At 40.2% G+C, this 20,002-nt stretch overlaps 1 long non-coding RNA gene across 1 annotated transcript; it reads right to left on the bottom strand.

Moving 5' to 3' along the window:
- Positions 1 to 7,065: 7,065 nt before the first annotated feature.
- Positions 7,066 to 19,202, bottom strand: LOC106017051 (uncharacterized). The gene is made up of 5 exons (XR_002402066.4): positions 19,131 to 19,202; positions 18,268 to 18,345; positions 16,276 to 16,460; positions 13,040 to 13,176; positions 7,066 to 8,106 (listed from the first exon to the last, which is right to left on the bottom strand). It is a non-coding gene; the product is annotated as an uncharacterized lncRNA (long non-coding RNA).
- Between the last annotated feature and the right edge of the window lie 800 nt (positions 19,203 to 20,002).

The raw sequence follows: 20,002 nt of genomic DNA, 5'->3' as shown, positions 1-20,002 counted from the left end.
GTCTCACAATTGTCATCCACTGCCTGCTTATGCATATGTCCAGTACCCACATCAATGTTTTCATTATGCCTACAGTACATATGAATGGGCAAATTACTCAATGGCACTGCTATTTAGAACTAAAATTTATAGCAAGGTGGGAAAAATATTTTTGCCCTTATAAAACTTTCCCGTTTCTGTGGTTAGGCTGCAGGTGACTTTCATTATTGTGATCTATAACCAAGTCTTAATTTGACAGCTCTTTCCCATCAACGTATTACATTACTGTGCTATTATTTAATTTTCCCTAACTCTTACCTGAGTAGGTTCCAGAAATATGAACACTTCTGCTTGTTTGAGTGTGCACTGTTGAGCAGGACAAGATAGTAAGAAGAGAACGACCCCAATTTTCTGCTCTATTTCAGAAAGTGCTGGTGCCCTTTCTTCCCCTCTTCCTGCTGACTGGTAAGAAACAATGATAACCCTCTTTAAATAGATTGGAAAGTGATGGCATTGCATTAAATATACCCTTCCCACTCCAGCTGCAGCTGTACCTGCAGCTAAATACTTGAATCATCTGTACTACACTGACTAAGAAAATAAAGACATGAAAAGACACGTTGACAAAATCAGCAGCTGCTCTTAGTGGGGCAGTTGTTTACAGTCCCTTGGTTGTTCTTGAAAGGTGTACAAACCCTGGCATTTTCACTAATACAAACACCATTCAAGAATGAATACCAGACACATTTCTATCTGTTACTGTATTTTGCCATTTATTAGATCTAGAGTGTTGGGCATCCAGTCCAGAAGTCTTTGCTGTTCTGAAATGTGGGTGAGAGCTGCTAAACAACCTAATGACACAGTGGTAACAGTGCTCTCAGCTAAACATTCGGATAGCATATTGCCTCTCTGTTACTGGAATAAACATGTTTGCCATGTACAACTCATGATCTCAGAAGACTGAATTTACAGGGAGGTTGTTGTAAAAGCAGCAATATCAAATAAAAACTAGTACTGGAGAAAATGCTTAGAAGTTTATATATCTGATTTAAAATTAAGTAAATAAAGAAGAAAACTTTTTTTTTTTTTTTTTTTTTTTTCTGAAGACATGCTGGAAATACTTCACCAAGGAAGATTTTGGAGTAGTTAATTAAAACTGCAATAGCTACAAGTTGATCTGGTGTTTGAAGAATATGAACATTTTCCTGTAGATTTGCTATCTTACCTAGATCTGCTATCCATTCTAGTGAGTTAACCCAGGTTTCTGTTTAAGTCATATACCAAAGTTGTCTCTGGAGCCACATCGCACTGATCAGCTGGAAGTGAAAAAAATCTTCAACTGGTTCTGGGGAGAGAGAATTAGACTCTTAATCCTCAGGGGAAAAAAAAAAAAAAAATATATATATATATATATATATATATATAAATATATATATACATGTGCAGTGACCCCATTTCACCCGTGTGAAAAGTAGACCATCTGTGATTAATGAATGCTGCAGTCAGCAATAGTTACTCTGAAACTCTCAATTTCTGAGAGTTTAGTGGAACAGGTCCTGCAAATAATAAAACATTTCACATTATTTGGGCAACCTATTCCAGTGCTGAGTAAACAGTAAAGTTCTTCCTGATGTTCAGGGGGAACCTCTTGTGTTCCACCTTGTGGCTATTGCCACTTGTCCTGTCCTATTTGCACCTTCCCTTCTGGTATTTATAGACCTTGATGAGATCCCCCTGAGTCTCCTCTTCTCCAGGCTGAACAGTGCCACCTTTCTCAACCTTTCCTCATAGGACAGGTACTTCAATCCCTTCATTATCATGGTCTATTGTTGGACTCTCTCTAGTTGCTCCATGTTTCTCTCATGCTGGAAGCCTAGAACTGGTCCCAGCTCTCCAGGTGTGGCCTCACCACTGCTGAGTAGAGGGGAAAGATCACCGACCTTGAGCGAACACTTTGTCTAGTGCAGCCCAGGATACCATTAGCTTTCTTTGCGGCAAGGACACTGTTGGCTCTTGCTTAACTTGGCGTCTCTCAGGACTGCCAGATCCTTTTCTACAGAGCTGCTTTCCAGCTGGGTGGCCCCCAGCATGTGCTGGTGCCAGGGTTTTTCCTCCCTAGGTGCATAGTAAAGAGGAAAAACTTCATCTTTGTCATCATGTCACTGCAACTATCAGACATCTCTTTAACCTGCACACACAAGCATGGTGGGACATCTGCATTCACATGGAGTCTCACAGCTACTGCCAGACTACGTGCAAAAGTCTTTCCAGGCAGAGAGGCAGAGGCCTTTGAAATTTGGTTCTACAGGACTTCACTGGCTCAGAAAGACTATGAACACCAGGAGGAATTCTGCATGCAGACAGCTTGACAGTCAGGATTCATATGAATAAATATAAGCAAAACCAATGACCTACAGACAGTTGAGTACCTGTAGAGATTTCCATGCCCACACCATGATTTAAGTCACCAAATACCTTTGCAGTTTTGCATTTGAATGATATACTCAGTTCTAATGATGAGAGTGTTACATTTTCTGCCAGTGCCATAAATAAAGGTCAAACTATATTTAACAAGTTGAGTGGCTTTGAACAAGTAGTTCAGAGTCCCGAAGGATTTGAAAGCCATTTGGAAGAATGTCCTGCCTGTGTGACAGAGCCCAGATCCTGAATAGATACAATGCAAGTTTGGCTCCAGCTCCTGAACAAATGCAATATGTATTTGGCTCCAGATCCTGACTGCATTTAAAAAGCTGCAAAAATCTGGAGCTGTTTGGGAGAAAAAAAAAGGATGACAAAATTTACAAGGGATGAAACAACAACAAAAATACCTCCAGATCTCCTCTTTTTCTCCCTTATTTTTCTGACTCCAGAGACAAATCTCCAGTCTACTGACATGGAGACCCTACACATGCCTGGCACACAGCAGCTACCTTTGGAAGTAGATGATCTTCAAAGTCCCCTCCAACCCAAGCCATTCTGTGATTTTATGGTAAGGCTCTTTTTAAGATACATCCTTAAAAGCCCCACAGCTGTGTCCTCTGGGCAGCCTGCCAGGCTTCTTCCTCTGGGTGCGTTTGCATGGAGGTGCAGCAGAGCAGTGGCCAGCACCCACGGAGGAGAATGGCCATGCTGCTACACCATGGAGTGACCCAGAGGCCTCCTTCCACTGGCTGGGTATAAATCTCTATGTATAAAACTCCTGTTTTTGAGTCAACTGCAAGTTCTCATTTGAAATTATTACTAGCTCTATGTTTTTCCTGGTATTTATTATCTTTTTCTAAGCAGTATTTGGACTGCTGACTTTGCTTCTGAAAAATCAAATGCAACGTCATTAACAGGCTGCTTTGAGAAATGGTTTCATATTCATTTTCTGTTAAAAAGTCCTTTCAGGCAAACAAAACTCACTAATAAAGCTACTCGAACTTAGTGTGTACTAAGTGTGCACTTAGTGTGTACTTAGTGTGCACCGAAATCTGTGTGTACGCAACAATATTATTTGTTTGAACAGTCATCCCACCAGTTCCAGGAAAAATGACTTTCTAAGCATTGAAGGATGTAAGCAGAAGATAAAAGCATATGAGTTTTGGTTAACACAGCAGTGGTAGGAGGGCAGGTAAATCACCAACGGGCTGGTTTCATCGCACATGTTTGTACATGTTGTGCTCCCTCAGCACTCTGAGCACTGCAAAACATGATTTCTTGAACATATTTTTATCTAGGAGGTTGCTTAAAAAGAAATGACAGCTCAGCTTCTCAAGAGCTAAAACCAGGATGAACGATGCAAGAAGTCCTTTCTGTGTGCCAGGACCCGAGGAGCCCAGCTAGCTACAAGACTTATAACAGCCATGAGTTTTTAAGACTCATGGTACATGTATTAACATGAATAAAACAATCACCCTGCCAGATGCCACCATCCAGTGTTTCTGATTGACTGGGCAGGTCCAGCTGCAGCATGACCACTGTAGAGATGCAAAAAGTAGTGGAAGTCATTTGTGTAGGACCTGCAGACTGGGTGGTCAAAGTCTCAGCCACTCCATCTCCCCAGGCGAGGAGCTTGTGAAAAGTCTTGGTGACAACAGGGCACAAACCCTCTGACAGGCAGAAGCCTCAGTGTCTGCTGGACGTACCTTGGTAGTGCTAGCTGGCCAACTCCAATAGGGGAAGAAAACCTAGTGTCTCTTGCTACGAGAGGACTTCCTTCTTCAGCTACTTGCAGAATGGCTCCAGTCAAAAGCAAATATCTCTATTGCACCTGGGTATTTTCCAAACTTTTCTCTGTTTCTTCAATGATGTTTCTTCAATGATTAAAAAAAAAAAAAAAAGCCTTTTTTTAATTATCATTACCAAATATTTAAATACTGCTATATACCATGAAAGTAAGACACAAATCAGCAATTCCTTCAACCAGACTGGCATGTTCAAAAAATAGGCAATGACCATTGTTTTACACAGAATATTTTCCCATAAATTTTAAAAAAGAGTGCTAAAGGACAAAGAAGGCAATGAGGACAAACTGACCTCAGGTGTAAATAAATTATTTTTTGTTTGTTTTGTTTTTACTAATCCAGATGATACTGTCATTTTTTTCAGTTTTAATACAGATCTCAGGATTTGATTTTCTTTACCATGACTCATCTCTTCAAAGCAATCATTCTGACCTTTTATCTTAAGTACAAGATCTTTTCCCATGAAAATTGTAGGGATTTTTTTATATAGAGGTATACCTCAGAAAACTCACTTAGAAAGCAGAAGACAGGAGAGTTAAAAAAAACAACAAAAGTTTATAACTGTCATTCTCCTGGTTTTTGGGAGCTTAACTTAGACTTTGCAGAACTTGGAACTAGCAATGTTAATTTATCAACATTTGCAGTACGTGCTTGAGCTTATGTGGTGTTTTTACCCTGCTGGGGAGCCAAACTCCACCACAGCCACTTTGTCACTCCCCCTCCTCAAAGGACAAGGGGATAAAATATGATGAAAAGAAACAAAGAAAAGGGCTCACAGGTTGAAGTAAGTACAGGGAGATCATCACAGGCAAAACAGACGGCATAAGGAGAATAAAATAATTTATTGCCTATTACTAACAAGATAGATCAGTGAGAAACTAGAAGCAAATCAAAAACACCTTCCCCCCATCCACCCTCTTCCACCTCCTCATCCCAAGCGGTGCAGGGGAACGGGGGCTGCGGTCAGTCCCTGACTTCAGGGACTCCTCCGCTCCTTCACGGTCACTCTGCCCCTGCTCCACAGGGTTCATCCCCCAGGAGCAAACTGCTCCAGCACGGGTCCCCCACAGGCAGCAGCTTCCCCCCCAGGCCCCCTGCTCCTGCGTGGGCTCCTCTCCGTGGGCTGCAGCTCCGGCCCGGGGCCTGCTCCTGCGGGGGCTCTCCATGGGCTGCAGCCTCCTCCAGGCCACATCCACCTGCTCCTGCGTGGGCTCCTCCATGGGCTGCAGCGTGGAGATCTGCTCCATGTGGGACCCATGGGCTGCAGGGGGACAGCCTGCTCCACCAGGCAGCAGGGGAACTGCTGCTGCATGCCTGGATCACCTCCTGGCACAGACCATGGGGTCTGCAGGGCTGCTTCTCACCTCTCCCAGCTGCTGTTGCACAGCATTATTTTTTCTTCCTTCAATATGCTCTCCCAGAGGCCCAACCAGCCTCACTCCCTGGCTTGGCTCTAGCCATCAGCGGGTCTCCTTTGGAGCCAGCCGGAGCTGGCTCTGATCTAACATGGGGCAGCTGCTGGGCTCTGCTCAGAGGCCACCCCTGCTATCAAAACCCTGCCATGCAAACCCAATACAGTTTATGTACAGGAAAAACCCTGTGCAGTCCATTCTTTGTTATGTAGGTCCTGGATTTATGAGGCTGAGGATAAGCTGTTCCTGGACTGAAGAGACACCAGTGCTCGATACTTTCAGCCACACCAAGGTGCTGTGACCTGCACTGGTGCATCCCTGCAGTGCTGAGATGTACAGGTACAGAGGTAATTCTGGTGCTTCCTGCACTCTGCAGTTAGCACAGTTGTATATTATGCCAAGTTTATTTGACTTGTGTTTTGCAATTGCTTTCATCTGAGTTATCCCTTTGGCTAGCATGAACAAGAATTGATTGTGCTCTGGACTCAACAAAAAAAGGTAATTTCCATATTTGACCAGGAGAGGGCAATATTACGTCACCTAAAAGACAGAAAGGTCACGCTAATAACAGAAATTCATGTTATGAAATAAAGGAAAGAAATTGACGGTTTATAGCAATATAGCATGACACTTCCACTCTCTTTTATAGCTATTTTGAATTTTGATGTTCAGTTTATAAGCATGCCGTTTAGAGCCCAGCTCCCATCAAGACTCCTCAGCCTCCAGGTTGAAGTCTGAAGGTCTAAAGTAAACTTATTTATCCTCAGAGAGCAAGGGTTAATTTGAAAGAAAAGCAGGAAAAGGCACTTGAAGAAAGGCAGGAACAAGGAAATAAAATTGCTTCTTTCTTTTTTTATAAGTTCAGAGAAGATAAAAGAGCTGTCTATGTAGATTTCAGCTCTCATACTGTTGCTCTGGCATTGCAAACCTGTGTGTGTGAGATGCGGTGGCCATGTACACGCAGGCAGCACAGCATTCCTTGCATCTTACCTGTCTCTGCTTCCTGCCTGCTGGTCTTTCTATCCCCCTGTTCCAACTGCTGTGTCCTACTGCCCTTACAGTCTAATGCACACTGTGGGTGCACTTGTACAGGTGCCACTGCACTGTAATGTAATTTCTATCCGCAGTGCTTTTCCGTTAAGATGAGATCCCAGGGGAGTGGAACTAGGGGGTCAGAAACACAGCCCAGTGGCATGGATGGGTGCAGACACCCTGCACCCAACTGTTTCTTTGGAAGAACCTCATGTTCAGAGAATTTCTGCCAAATCTGGGGTACGTTTCTTGGCAGACTGTGCCAGTTTCCATCTAACACTCACCCAGATAATACTTATCACGAAAATCATAGTAGTGCAGTGAAGACAAACAGCATACTCCAAACAATCTGCTGGTTTCATTCTTTTTTTTTTTTTCATATCAAAAAGTCAAATCTTGCACAATTTGACATTTCCTGCAGAAATGTTGCTTGCTGACTAATTATAAGCAAAGCACCGTGGCTAGCATCTCCCAAATAAAGTTTCATATGATCTTCAGTTGTCCTGAATAGTAAAAAAACAAGTAGCATACACTTCAGAAACACTGTAGACCATAGCAGCCACGGCTTGAATTTACTGGCAGTTTTTGTGCTTCAAAGAGCTCAGAAGAGTTTTGCAAATGTTAAATAATTAAGCACAAAATCTCTGTTGGCTAATATAGGCAAGGGAAAAAAAGGATCAGCTGACAAACTACAGAAATTCACCTCTGCAGAACAATGCATACAACTGCACAGTGAGTGAAGACAAATAATTAAAAATGAAGAAGGACTTGAATACAAACATATTTAATTGGACCTAGATGCTTTTGTGAATTGTTCCTTGTTTTTTTTTTTTTTTTTAATTACAGTAAAACCAAGAATTTACCTGCATCCCATCAGCCTGACCAAAGGAACTGTCATGGGATACTGGTTACACACTGGAAAACTGCCTAGTTTATTGCTGGCTGCTACAGCACCTCAGCAAATACTCAGGGTCTGAATAGGTCCAGCCCTGCTGACCCATGAGCTCCCACATGTTAACAGCACAGGCAATAAGGTTGTTGATCAGAATTTAGGAGAACATTAGTGCCAGCAAACGTTTCCTTGGCCATAGCACTTGCCAAGGTCTAATGCTACAGAATTTAAACTGTCAGTGAAGTAAGGACATACCATCATCACTTATCCCCTTGTCCCTCCTGTTCTCACAGGAATGCCTTCAAGCTTTCAATAGTAACTTGACAGCCTTCTGACAACACATTTGGAGTAGACCACTTGAGAAGAGACATCCCCTGGAAATGGTCCTGCTGTCATCACCACAGCAGCATGATGAGTTGGTGATAGCTTTTGAAGGTTGAACAGTCCAACGGTTGTTCTGGTAGACAAGGCCACAACAGCTTACACACCTTTCAGTATTTCCCATGTACCAAGAGATGTGGTGTCCTGGATCCATGTACTGGATCACAGTCATACAAGAAGTTTTCTGTTGGCAAGAAAAAAATACATAATCACTAAGCAGAGACAGTAACCTGTCCATAATAATATCTGTCTACCTGTCAGTACTTTCACTTCTCTTAGTGACTTCTGAACTTCTTGTTCAATTGTACCTGCATCTGATAGAGGAAAAGGCCTCAGATTTTACATTGCTGCAGTTTGCACATGAACTGTTGTATGAATAGAAGGGAAAGTCCACAGCCCTTGCTCCCTCAGAAGGAAAGGCAGCTCCTGACCAAGCAGAGGTACTACTGCACTTGCCCACTGGGCAGGGAAATGTACTTCACCTAATGCAATAAACCCCCATTAAATGTACTGCAATCATGACAGAATTTAAGTTTACCCAAACTCCACCATCTTTACAACTATTTTGAGACTGTTTTATGCCTCTATATTTACAGTGAGATATTGACACAATTATGTGTGACTCAGTGGGATACTATTTTCAGGGTTGTGATAGTCAAGGATCATATTTTTAGGTGCAGTACAAATGGCTTCTTACCACTGCTAATCATTATTTTTTCTGGTTGGAAGCATCTACATTTTCCTATCTGTACAATTAGAAGTGGGAAATCATTCGTTTTCCTCAAATGATTCTATGATTTTGAGTCAGCCAAGGTAAACATCATAAAACCCGTAGGGTGTTGGCAGTAGCTTATTACCATGAAATGTTTGGCAATAGGGAGTTACTATGACTCCCTCTGCTGTACATCGTAACTACCCACTCTTTAAGACTGCAGCATCCACTTGAGGGACCTAATAAAGATTAAATGTCAGTTTCTTGGCACCTGATTCAGGAAAACTATAGTCAAAATCTCCATACAGATGCACAACTGAAAGCAAATTGGCTTGCTGATACTGATAATAGAAGGACTACTATACTATAATACAAAAATACTTGTGTAAAAAAAATATATACACATATTATTAAGGCTCAACTAGTTGGATGCAGTACTGAAATAATATTGCAACTTTAGCAACTATAGGATGAAATCTTCAAAAATGCCTAAATTAATGAAAACTATTTCCTCCCTTTTTCCTTTTTTTTTATTTTTTCCTACATATATATGAATAGATAGAAATTACAGTTTTATCGTGACATAATAAGCATGACATTTGATAAGTCATTTCACAGATTGAAAAAAAGATGTTTTTATGGGAGATCCTGGTGTAGTGGTTTGTGGGAGCCAGAAAAGTGCTAATTCCAATCGCAGAAAGCCATTGACCAACATTTGCGGTCAGATCACTTGACCTTTTTGTTCTTCAGTCATCCTAGCTGAAAAGTGTATTAAATGTAGTGCTGCTGGAAAATGACAGCGCACGCGTTCATGCATTAATGTATTTTACCGCATATAGGATATTGTACTTCTCCTTCCCTTTCAGTTTGTAGTTTCTGGTTTCCTAAAGTGTTATGCAGAATCCTGTGCAAGTGATGTTTTACATTTCCTAAACCTTTTATATCCTCGAAGTTTGAGAAATTAGGTGGTATTAGCTTTCCTCTCCTGGATTTCTACAGACATTTCAGGCTTGTCTTTTATCTAAATCATTTTATGGCCCATTAATTGAATAGATAGTGTTTCGCAGCAAAGACTGAAGGGTCATTTAGCATTTTCAGCATGACTACAACATGAACATTCATGTATTTTCAGCCAGAAGGCTGATTCTATTTATTTATTTATTTTTACTGAGCTTTAACAACCAAAAAGTGATCTTGGTATTCATTGTTCTTAATAACTGTAAGTTTTGAGATTAAATTTAAGAAATAAAATAGTTTTTTGTTGTTGTTGTTTTGTTTCATTTGTTTGTTTAAAATGTCATTGCCTCTAATGCCATGTTGAAAATCATAGAAAGGCAAGGGAGGAAAGAACTACTGTTTTTAATTAAACTGAATAAAAACCAACAAGGGCCTACCCACTACCTCCCACTAAACTTGGAGAAAGTTTTCATGTGTGAGGTATGAAAATATGTGTTTTTAAAGAAAATCCATTTAAGTATTATACATATTAACTCAAAATTAGTTTTGTAAACCAGTTTAATCCCTGATAAAGAACTTTGTTACTGATTCAGATGAAAGACCTGCTCAGGGAACCACTGCCATTAGCAGTGAGGTTGTACAAACAGCCTTATAGCCTTGTGTTACATAGGGTCATAACAAGTCAAACAGATAAAGCCACACTTCTCATAATTATTGGTGGTATTCTAAGTACTGGATGGTATTCAAACAATTCAATCTAATCTATGTTGAGACTACTTGGCCAAGTTGTACCATGTACCAGGGAAAAGGGAACATGCACACTCCGTGGTGTTCTTCTGCCCTTGCAAACTGATGCTTCATCCTTTAAGATCTTGGAAATGTGCTGAGCTGCACACACCCTTTTCAGACAGTTATGGATGGATAAAATCCACATTTGATTAAATGGTTGTTTGCCTTTGGAGTCTATAAGATTTCTTGGCTTTTTGGAAAACAGCAGGAAAAAATAGGCATAGGAGTTCAAAAAGAAGGGTAGACTGCAGGACTAGCATTAGACCTTTAGCTAATAAACAGCCTTTCTAAAGTTAATGAGACTATTTACATTCCACAGTATTACTTCTGTGGGCATCCTCTGCACTTGAGTTAGTGTCATTTGCTGTGGGTCTTTAACTTCTTAATTTTTCAGTAGTTATTTGTGTGGAGGATATTTTTAATGAGGCTACACTGGAAAGTGAGGAAAGGAGTTGATCATTCATACATAAGTACCTGTAACTGAGAGTTAACAGGTACTTTAAAACTTCCTCATTCAACTTTCATTCAACTTTCATTCAACATTCAAGGCCTGCCAAAGAGTATGGCAAGTTATAGTCTACTATATAATTTAAAGTAGTGAAATCTTTGAGATGTTCCTTAAAAGACAATGTTGTCTTCTTGAATAGCAAGTAACTATACTTAATTTATAAGAATTAGATGTTATTGTTTCAATTCACAAGAAGAGATCATAATCTTTTACTCACATGTTACTCATTCTTATGAGAAATTTGGCTTTTTTTAATCTATCACATGACAGAGTTTTCATTCTAAGGATTCTCTGAACATCTAAACATCCACTTGGCAGTACATAACAAACACTTCACATATATAAGTAATGAAGGTGTCACAGTATGAAGTGCCAGCTGCATAAGAAGGCAAAACTTTCTGAATGCAGGCTATGGCCAAATTCCAAGGAGATAGATACTTCCTAGTGGGGAAATATAAAAAAGTAAAAGTATAGACTATTACAGGGGGAGTGAAGGGTGACAGTTAAGAAAGAAAGAAGGAGCATAAAAAGGACAAGTGCCGGGTCCTGCACCTGGGGCACAACAACCCCAAGCAGAGCTACAGGCTGGGAGAGGAGTGGTTGGAAAACTGCCTGGCGGAGAAGGACCTGGGAATATTGGCAGATAGTCGGCTGAATATGAGCCAGCAGTGTGCTCAGGTGGCCAAGAAGGCCAATGGCATCCTGGCTTGTATAAGAAGCAGTGTGGCCAGCAGGACTAGGGAAGTGATTGTCCCCCTGTACTCGGCTCTGGTGAGGCCGCACCTCGAGTACTGTGTTCAGTTTTGGGCCCCTCACTACAAGAATGACATGGAGGTGCTTGAGAGAGTCCAGAGAAGGGCAACAAAGCTGGTGAGGGGTCTGGAGAATAAGTCTTACGAAGAGCAGCTGAGGGAGCTGGGTTTGTTCAGTCTGGAGAAGAGGAGGCTCAGGGGCAACCTTATTGCTCTCTATAGTTACCTTAAAGAAGGCTGTAGCGAGGTGGGGGTTGGTCTATTCTCCCACGTGCCTGGTAACAGGACGAGGGGGAATGGGCACTAGGGGAGGTTTAGGTTGGATATTAGGAAGAACTTCTTTACCAAAAGGATTGTTAGGCATTGGAATGGACTGCCCAGGGAAGTGGTGGAGTCACCATCCCTGGAGGTCTTTAAAAGAAGTTTAGATGTAGAGCTTAGTGGTATGGTTTAGTGGAGGACTGGTTAGTGTTAGGTCAGAGGTTGGACTAGGTGATCTTGGAGGTCTCTTCCAACCTAGATGACTCTGTGATTCTGTGATCTATGGACTCTTACACCTATTGTACAAGTAGTAGAAAATGTGATGCCCCTTACTTGTATTATTTGATATGGGGCAAAACTAGGATTCAGGCAGTACAAGGAATTGCAAAAGCAGCTAAAGCAGGAGTCACTGAACATCCAGAGATATCTTTACATCCGTGTGCATATTTTCACTTCTTTCTGCTGTCTGACTGTCTGTTATAACCCTCTCTCTCTCCATTTTGTCCCGCTGCTTTGTCCACCTCAAGCCACTGTAACTAACAATGGCTGCTGACATCCCACTGTTTGCTGTACTTCCTTTTCCTCCTTCTGCACTTATCTCATGCATTTGCATTGAAAGGTCCCTGGGACAAGAGACTCTCAAATATTGTGTTTTCACAATGCCTTTAGGCCAACTCTGGTTCCTGAACTGATTTATCATACAGTGCTAATCTACTCACTGTAAGAAGGCACAGAGTGTCTTAACAGATAGCACTTTACAATAGATTATGCTCTCTCACTGCTGAGTCCAAGACCAAGATAACACTATATGTCTACTACTTCGACATTCATAAGAATACTAACAGGGTACCTTCTAAATACTAAAAAAAAAAAAGTTCTATCTCGTGATTTCTTGTACATGTTTCTCTACTGAATCCAAAAATTCTTGCAATAGGCATAAAGAAGGACTGCAGGGGGATATTATTTCTACCATGAAATTCTCTCTGCTTTTCCTCAAGCATATTAGGAATGTGTCCATATCCATTTTCTCAAAAATAAAATGGATAGATGGCTTATAGATAGTGAAATGAAGGATTGTAACTGAACATTAAAGGCTTTGGTGGGATGAAAGTTGTGAAAAAAGTTTGAATCAACTTACTGAGAACTTGGAGGGAACTTGTTGCTTCCAGGCGAATATCCAGTTCAGATGCTGATATCCATGGAATCCAGTAGGAGCCACCAAATACCCAGGATAACACCGAGTTGACCATTCATTCATTACACCAATGGTCTAAGCTAACACAACATTGAGTAGACCATTCATTTGTTACAGCAGTGGTTCAAGATAACACGGTTATCTATATCTAAGAGGTCTGATATACTGTGATGACATACTAGAGGCTTTTTAGGTTCCTCCATTGGCCCCAAAGGCAGAAGATGACAGGAAAGAAGGAATAGACATGAAGAGCAGTTGCACAATTTATACAAAACCATGAATATAGTTATACCACCATTTTCTCTGGTAGCAAAAGTGCTTGAGAATTTCCTGATTCTCTTTTTTTTCACCTCTCGTCCTCACACATTTCACTTCATATACTGCAGATGACAGCCCACAAAGCTGTGCACATGAAACACTCTGAGCAATGCTGCAAACAAAATCATCATGAGAGTAGGAATTCCAGTGGCAACACAAACAGGGAACTTCCCAAACTGGTTCTGCCCACAGAGAAAGACAAGTACCTATACCATACTTCTAATTTTTCCTATCAGGATATTTGCATTCATAGTAACGGATTTAAAATAGATCAGCTTTTACATAATTGTGGGAGACAGTGCAGAAATCTTGATCCCCAAGTTAGACCACTGTTGTAGATGAGCTTATCTTCTATATTCTTGCTTGTGCTTATCTTAACCAAGCTAACAAGCTCAGGCTTGCCTATCTTATTTTCCCTGATCTGTGAACAGCAATGATAACATTTACTAGAGAACAATGTATTAGGAGAAATCAATTAGACCTTATGAAATATATTAGTACCCATGCATGCAAAATTCCATACCATGATTTTGCATGTTCTGGTTCATCAGAAAAATGTGAAATAAACGTTATTTATTTCACAAATGCAGACATATTTAAAATACATTCTTGTTATTTATAATCTCTCCTTCTATATAACTGTTTGACCATCACTTCTGACACCTGGAAGTTAGGTTTGCATAAACCTCTACAACCAAAAATTTGTCTCACTGATATTTATATAACTTTGATAACGAATATTTTTTTTTAAGTCATGCAAATAATTCTGTTGTGTAAAGCCAGACCATACACAAGCTTTATGATGAAATCATTTGTGTTGTGTCCTTATTTAGATTTCCATATTTACTTAACAAAAGGTTTCGCTGGGGCTTTTCAGTCCATATTTACATAGATCCATCAAAGATGGCATAGTTAGACGCAGGATGTAGTTGAAAGTAGACAATAGCACAGCAGGGTTAAGGTATTGGGCTGCGGCTAAAGTGTTTTGTTAGGAAGATCTGATAAGTGCTTAGACTTTTTGCTAAAATAAAGACCCTAACAACAGTGGGAATTCAACGGGGTAATCACACTTAATGCAGACTGTTTGGAGCAATTAGAGTTGATTGGCAGTGTCTTAAAGCCCTTAAACAGAAACAACATATAAAAAGAACTGACCTCAATTGGATTTCAGCTTCATTGCCAGTTTCAGTCTAATGCATTATATCAACTGGTTTAATGCACTTAAGAGTTAAAGTAGTTTTATTAGGCCTGTGGCTGTAAAGTATTCTTACTAAGACTTCTATCACAGAAATATTAAACACTTCATGTGGTACGCAGGTGTATCAGTAGACACTGTAAATAAAGCATTTGTACTTGCCAAGGGATAGATCTCTGTTCTGAGATGCCCATGAGGTATTTATCAATGAATGGATCAGGAATACCGAGGGGAAAGGCAGAAAGACAGTGACAGATGATCCGATAGCAGAACAGACTACAAATACAAAGTTTGTGAAGGCTCATTTTTAAACTCTGGTTTTGTGCCTATAAATAACATGAGATACTTAAACTACAATGGATACAATACTCTGATTTAAATCCATGCAAACTGAAGTCACCAAAATAAGGCTGACTTTTCCTTTCCCAAGGATGCACCACATAGCTCTAAGTGGAACTAGGGAATGCAAAGAGTTGCAAGGTCAGTAACAGAGTGCTTTGGACCTTTGACAAGACATGTTTCTGTGATAGTATGATAATATCTTTGGGCCCAAATTTGTTAAGGCGCCCATTGATGTCACCAAATTTTCAGTAGTAGTTTGTCCTTGACAGATGAGTTATCTGAAATGACAATGTCGTACTTATCTAGTCCTTAGGGTACAGACAGGGTTTGGTCAGAAACACAAACCATCTACCTGGAGCAGGTTAAACGATGGCAATCCAAGTCAAAATTACCATACCCTCAGCTGAAATGCAGGGCTAGACTATTTGCATGCTCCTAAATTGCCATAGTGCAGAACTTCAGTAGTTTAAAGCACCTCAATTTAGGAGGCAATAACTTTTTAAACAGTACTGTCCCAGACATTTTTTAATGTCTATTCTTTCCAATATTTTGTATTTTATGTATTTATTTTTATACATTACTTATATGTTGATATCAAGACATCTTGTGTTGATCTGACATTTGCTTCTCAATAATGATATGCATTAGTATATCATTACACTGTGATACATTGTGATAGTGTATCTGCTACTACAGGTGTTGCAAAGAGATGCAGAGAAGGAACACAGACACAAGCAGGCTGCTATGGCTGTCACTCCAGCCAGTGCTTTTTGGACTTTGGAGGTAGGAGACAAAGCTGAAATCCACAGCTGAATACACTGCTCTGGAAGCAGATTTTATGCAGTCAAACTCATGTCACAAGTTCGAAATAATGACCAAAGAGAATAATACTCTGACAGTTTGAATGTATGGTGCGGTTAGTAAGTGCAAAAAGGATAACATCTTTTGGAGAAAATCTTCTGGAGAAAATCTTCTAGGAACCTCCATTTTCATGAAGCTTCACCAGCCGATTTTGCTTTATGACAGCAAAGAAAGCTGCTGTTTTAACTCTCCTAATCAAAGCCTTAGGTTTTATCAGTAGTCATAGTGATTCCATCTACACAAGGCTGGGAATCGCCTCACCCGTTCAGCACCCAGCAGATAAGCTGCTGGTCTGACCAACTCACTCAGGCTCTCTCCATGGTCAGTAGAGCCAGAATAAGCACCTTCATAGTGATATTCCTCCCATCCCCAGACAGGTATATAAACCAGGTAGGACAGGGAGGTATCTACAGTGACTATCTACAGGAAGCACTTACACAATCAGCTCAAGCTGGGAGCTTACCTTTAGCTTAGCTTTCAGTGATGGAAGTTTAGATAAATGCTTGCAAGAGGTGGCTAGCACAGTCCAGACATCAGCAGAATTATGACCTTCTTCAGCAAAATGATCAGGGGAGATCTGAGCCAGGCAGATTCCTCGTGCTCCCACTTCAGCAGCAGATGGTGAAATCTTTCATCTGCTTTCAAATCCTGTAGGACCAGAGATTTCTTTTGCCGTTTTACACAAATGGTCTTGTACAAATTGGCAACTGCTGAGCTGTTTGCTTGCTCCACTTTGTTCCTTACTGGTCATAAACTACAAGTTTCAAATCTGTTTATGCTCACATTTCAGCAAAACCAACGCAAGTAAATGATATTCCATATACATGTAGTTTCTATGTTTCACTACCTCAGAAAACCAGGAAAAGTGAAATAAAAATAATCTTAAACTTTCAAAGGCAGACTCTCAAAACTTAAGGAACTTCATGGCTGTTTGGCTAGTAACACAATTTTGAGGCTTTTTGCCACACAAACAGCTTTGCTCTAAGATCTGTTTTTATTTTTAAAACATTAGCTAGATGCTTGTGGCTACTTAGAGTGTTAGTTAATTAAAAAAAAAAAAAAAACAAAAAAAAACAAAAAAAAACATTGAATTAACATCCTTTCCCTTGCCATGGGGAGCACACAGCCAGAGGATAAAGAGTATTATTAACTCTCATAATGTCAGTGTTGATTGCATCCAAATATTGGATCCATTATTTGTCAGTCCCCAAAGAACCACCTACAGAAGCAAACGGGTCAAGGATTAATTGATCAGAGCAAAGTTCTCTCCTTCCAGACACGGTTTTGCTATTGTGGCATTCACACATGCAGGATAGGAGAGCCAGACTTTGAGACAGGGCTATTTCTACACTGCACCAATCAGAGTACCACCTTCCTTTTGCCTGGGTTCTCAGATAGGCAGTGACATTACTACAGCCTTGCAGCAGCTGCCAAATACAACACTGGTCTCAAGTGGAACCTATGGAGGAGTTCTCCAACAAAAGGGTGTTTGTTTGTTTTTAAACCCAATTCTAATTTGTGGAGATGGAGATGTAACCTGAGACTACACGGCCTTACAGGAAATTCTTACCAGGAAAGGAATCTCCATCACAGGAATTTGGAGAGACATCTCCACCCTAGACTAAGGAATAGATCAGTGATTAGGACACTTGCCTGGGATGGGGAAGACCTCTTGTTCCTCTGATGGTTTTGCACTTGGCTCAACAATGAGCCTTGGGCTATTGAAGAAAGAATTTTTCACAGGCACCTCTGAATGTTAGTAGACAAAAACTGTGTTTTTTCATAACATAGAAAAAAATACCAAATATCTAGATGTTATCCCTGTATCTCCTAAGTAGACTTTTCCCTCAAATTCCCTCTTGACTACACCATCAGTGAGATCTGTCTAGATCCACGTCTGAGGGTAGGACAAATAGATAAAAAGGGGAAAAAATAAAAAGAAATCTGCTCTCTAAGTTAACTCATTGTTGAGGATCCAAGAAACATCAGTAGCAGCAAAAAGGAAAAGGAGCATATCTAGGAATGAAGGAACAAAACCTGTTTTGCCTTGTTGGGTAACAAGTAGCCTTTAGTTCATGTTCATGATATGATCAAGTCACCTCTATACATTTCTCTTCCTACCTTGCTCATTGTCCTTCCTTCCTCCCCCCCCCTCCCCCCTCAGTTTTATTTTTCTTTTTTCTTTTTTTAATCCAGCCTTTATTACAAGCAGCCCTTAGCTGGAAAGCGTTGGCAAATACCCATGACAACCCCCATGGTTTGATCTCAGTGATATTTTCTAACCTGTAAAGAGCAGAGAATCCTGCAAACTCCGAAAACTCCACAGATTTTGAGGAAGCAGTTAAAAACAATTGCTTCCATGGTGCATTCTTGTCAGCTGGGGGTGAATTTTCAGGAATTTGCCTCATTGCTCACATCAGGCTCAGCCATCTCTATTGTTCACATGTTGACTCACCCTGGGACTTGCTCTGTGCTGTGCCAGCCAGTTCTGTAGTAGGGCTATGCAGGTCCTTAGGGGGACTGTCCTGTCCTTCTGAAATTAAGCAGAAATGCCATAATTTCTTGCCCCTTAAATTGTCTTTAAGTGGATTTCATTTTGGATTTAGCTCATGTTCAGGGTAAGTTTGAGAAGCAGAACTGGTTGACAGAAAAAAAAGATGTTTAGATGGTATTTTTCAATTGCAAACCCACATACCAGTCAGCATTTCCTAGCTCTTTTACAGAATACTGGTAAAAGTAACATCGAAGCAGTTCAACACTTAAGATATATCAAAAACTGATGTACTCTGTTCCCAAAATGCATCAAGATATTAAAAACAAAGTAATGAAATGTAGGAATTTAAAATATATATTTTTAAAAATGCACAAAAGCCTTCTGAAGAAGCTAAATACAAGATGCATTTGGGTCACTGCAAATTGTAGTGCTTCACAATGTGTTCCAAAAAATTGTAAATTCTCAACTCCAGAAAAACTCCAGTGACAGAACTAAACACAGGTTTTCAAGAAATACATCTGTTACTTATACATTTTACCATGCTACTAAGAGCTGAACAACATGCTAATAAGACTCCAGAAATATCTTAAATTCAAACCTTCCTGAAGCACATTTCCATAAGTTATTTTCCTTTTTTCCTTTAACAACATCAGTTAATCTTGACAATGTGAATGGAACATATTCCATGCCAGTTTCAAAACTCACCTCACTGGTTTCATACAGCTGATTAAGTAAATTCTCTGTAGTAACAGTGAGTTGGGTGACCCAGCAGTGGTTGGCACAAGCATTCACAACTCCACATTACTGGAAAGTAGATAACATACCTATACAATGAGATGCTGCTCTCTTATTTTATCTAATGCAACTGCTCATGGGCACATCTTCTGAAAAAGACTGGAAAACAGACATGATTACAAAGAAATTTTAAATGAAAAAAAAAAAAAAAAGTTTAGAAAAATAGATCAAAAAGCACCCATAAGCCAGCACCATTACTTATATCAGTCTCAGTAAAACAGTAGAGGAGATAATGGGGTTTAATGTAGTCTGTAACAAACTTTGAGCTTACTTATTCTTGAGGAGCTCAGCAAAGCTTCCACTTAATGCAGCAAGCCAAGCTCTCCTTAAAATCGGTGATGTTGCTGGATATTAATATTGAAAGCCATCTGCAGCTGGGAAAGCTGCATGTATTTTAGACAAGGCAAAGCCTCCAGGGTAGCCTTGTTTTGTTAAAATGGATAGAGAAGCAGGTTAAAGGGTATGAAGATAAATAATAAATGAGTGACAGCTCAAGACCACAATTAGGCCAAGGTTAATAAGGAGTAATTCCAAAGTATAAGGGATTTCTCTTTAGAGGTAACATCCATGTAGTAAATGCCTTGCTGTAAACTTAATAGATAAAGCCACCTGGCATTACAAATGATTACAAAATAGGAAAGAGGTTATACATAGGAAGAGCGTAGGTAAAAGTCAGATGACTAGCTTAACCTTACATGAAGTCAGGCAGTAAGTTTTGTTTACCTCTGTACACTCTTCCAGTGCTCTAGTGAATGCTACAAGCACTTACAAGGCACACCTGCAAATATTTTTCTCCCTTGAATTTTCTCCCCTTATGCTGCCTCAGAAACAACCTCATGCTGATGTTCCTGAAGAAAAAAACATCAGTGAATTTGTCTGGCCTCTTGTCACACAATCCTAA

This window comes from Anas platyrhynchos, chromosome 2, assembly GCF_047663525.1.
Source record: "Anas platyrhynchos isolate ZD024472 breed Pekin duck chromosome 2, IASCAAS_PekinDuck_T2T, whole genome shotgun sequence".
Lineage (NCBI taxonomy): Eukaryota > Metazoa > Chordata > Aves > Anseriformes > Anatidae > Anas > Anas platyrhynchos.
Note: the sequence above shows the minus strand (reverse complement) of the source record. Positions and strands in the feature narration are given on the sequence as shown.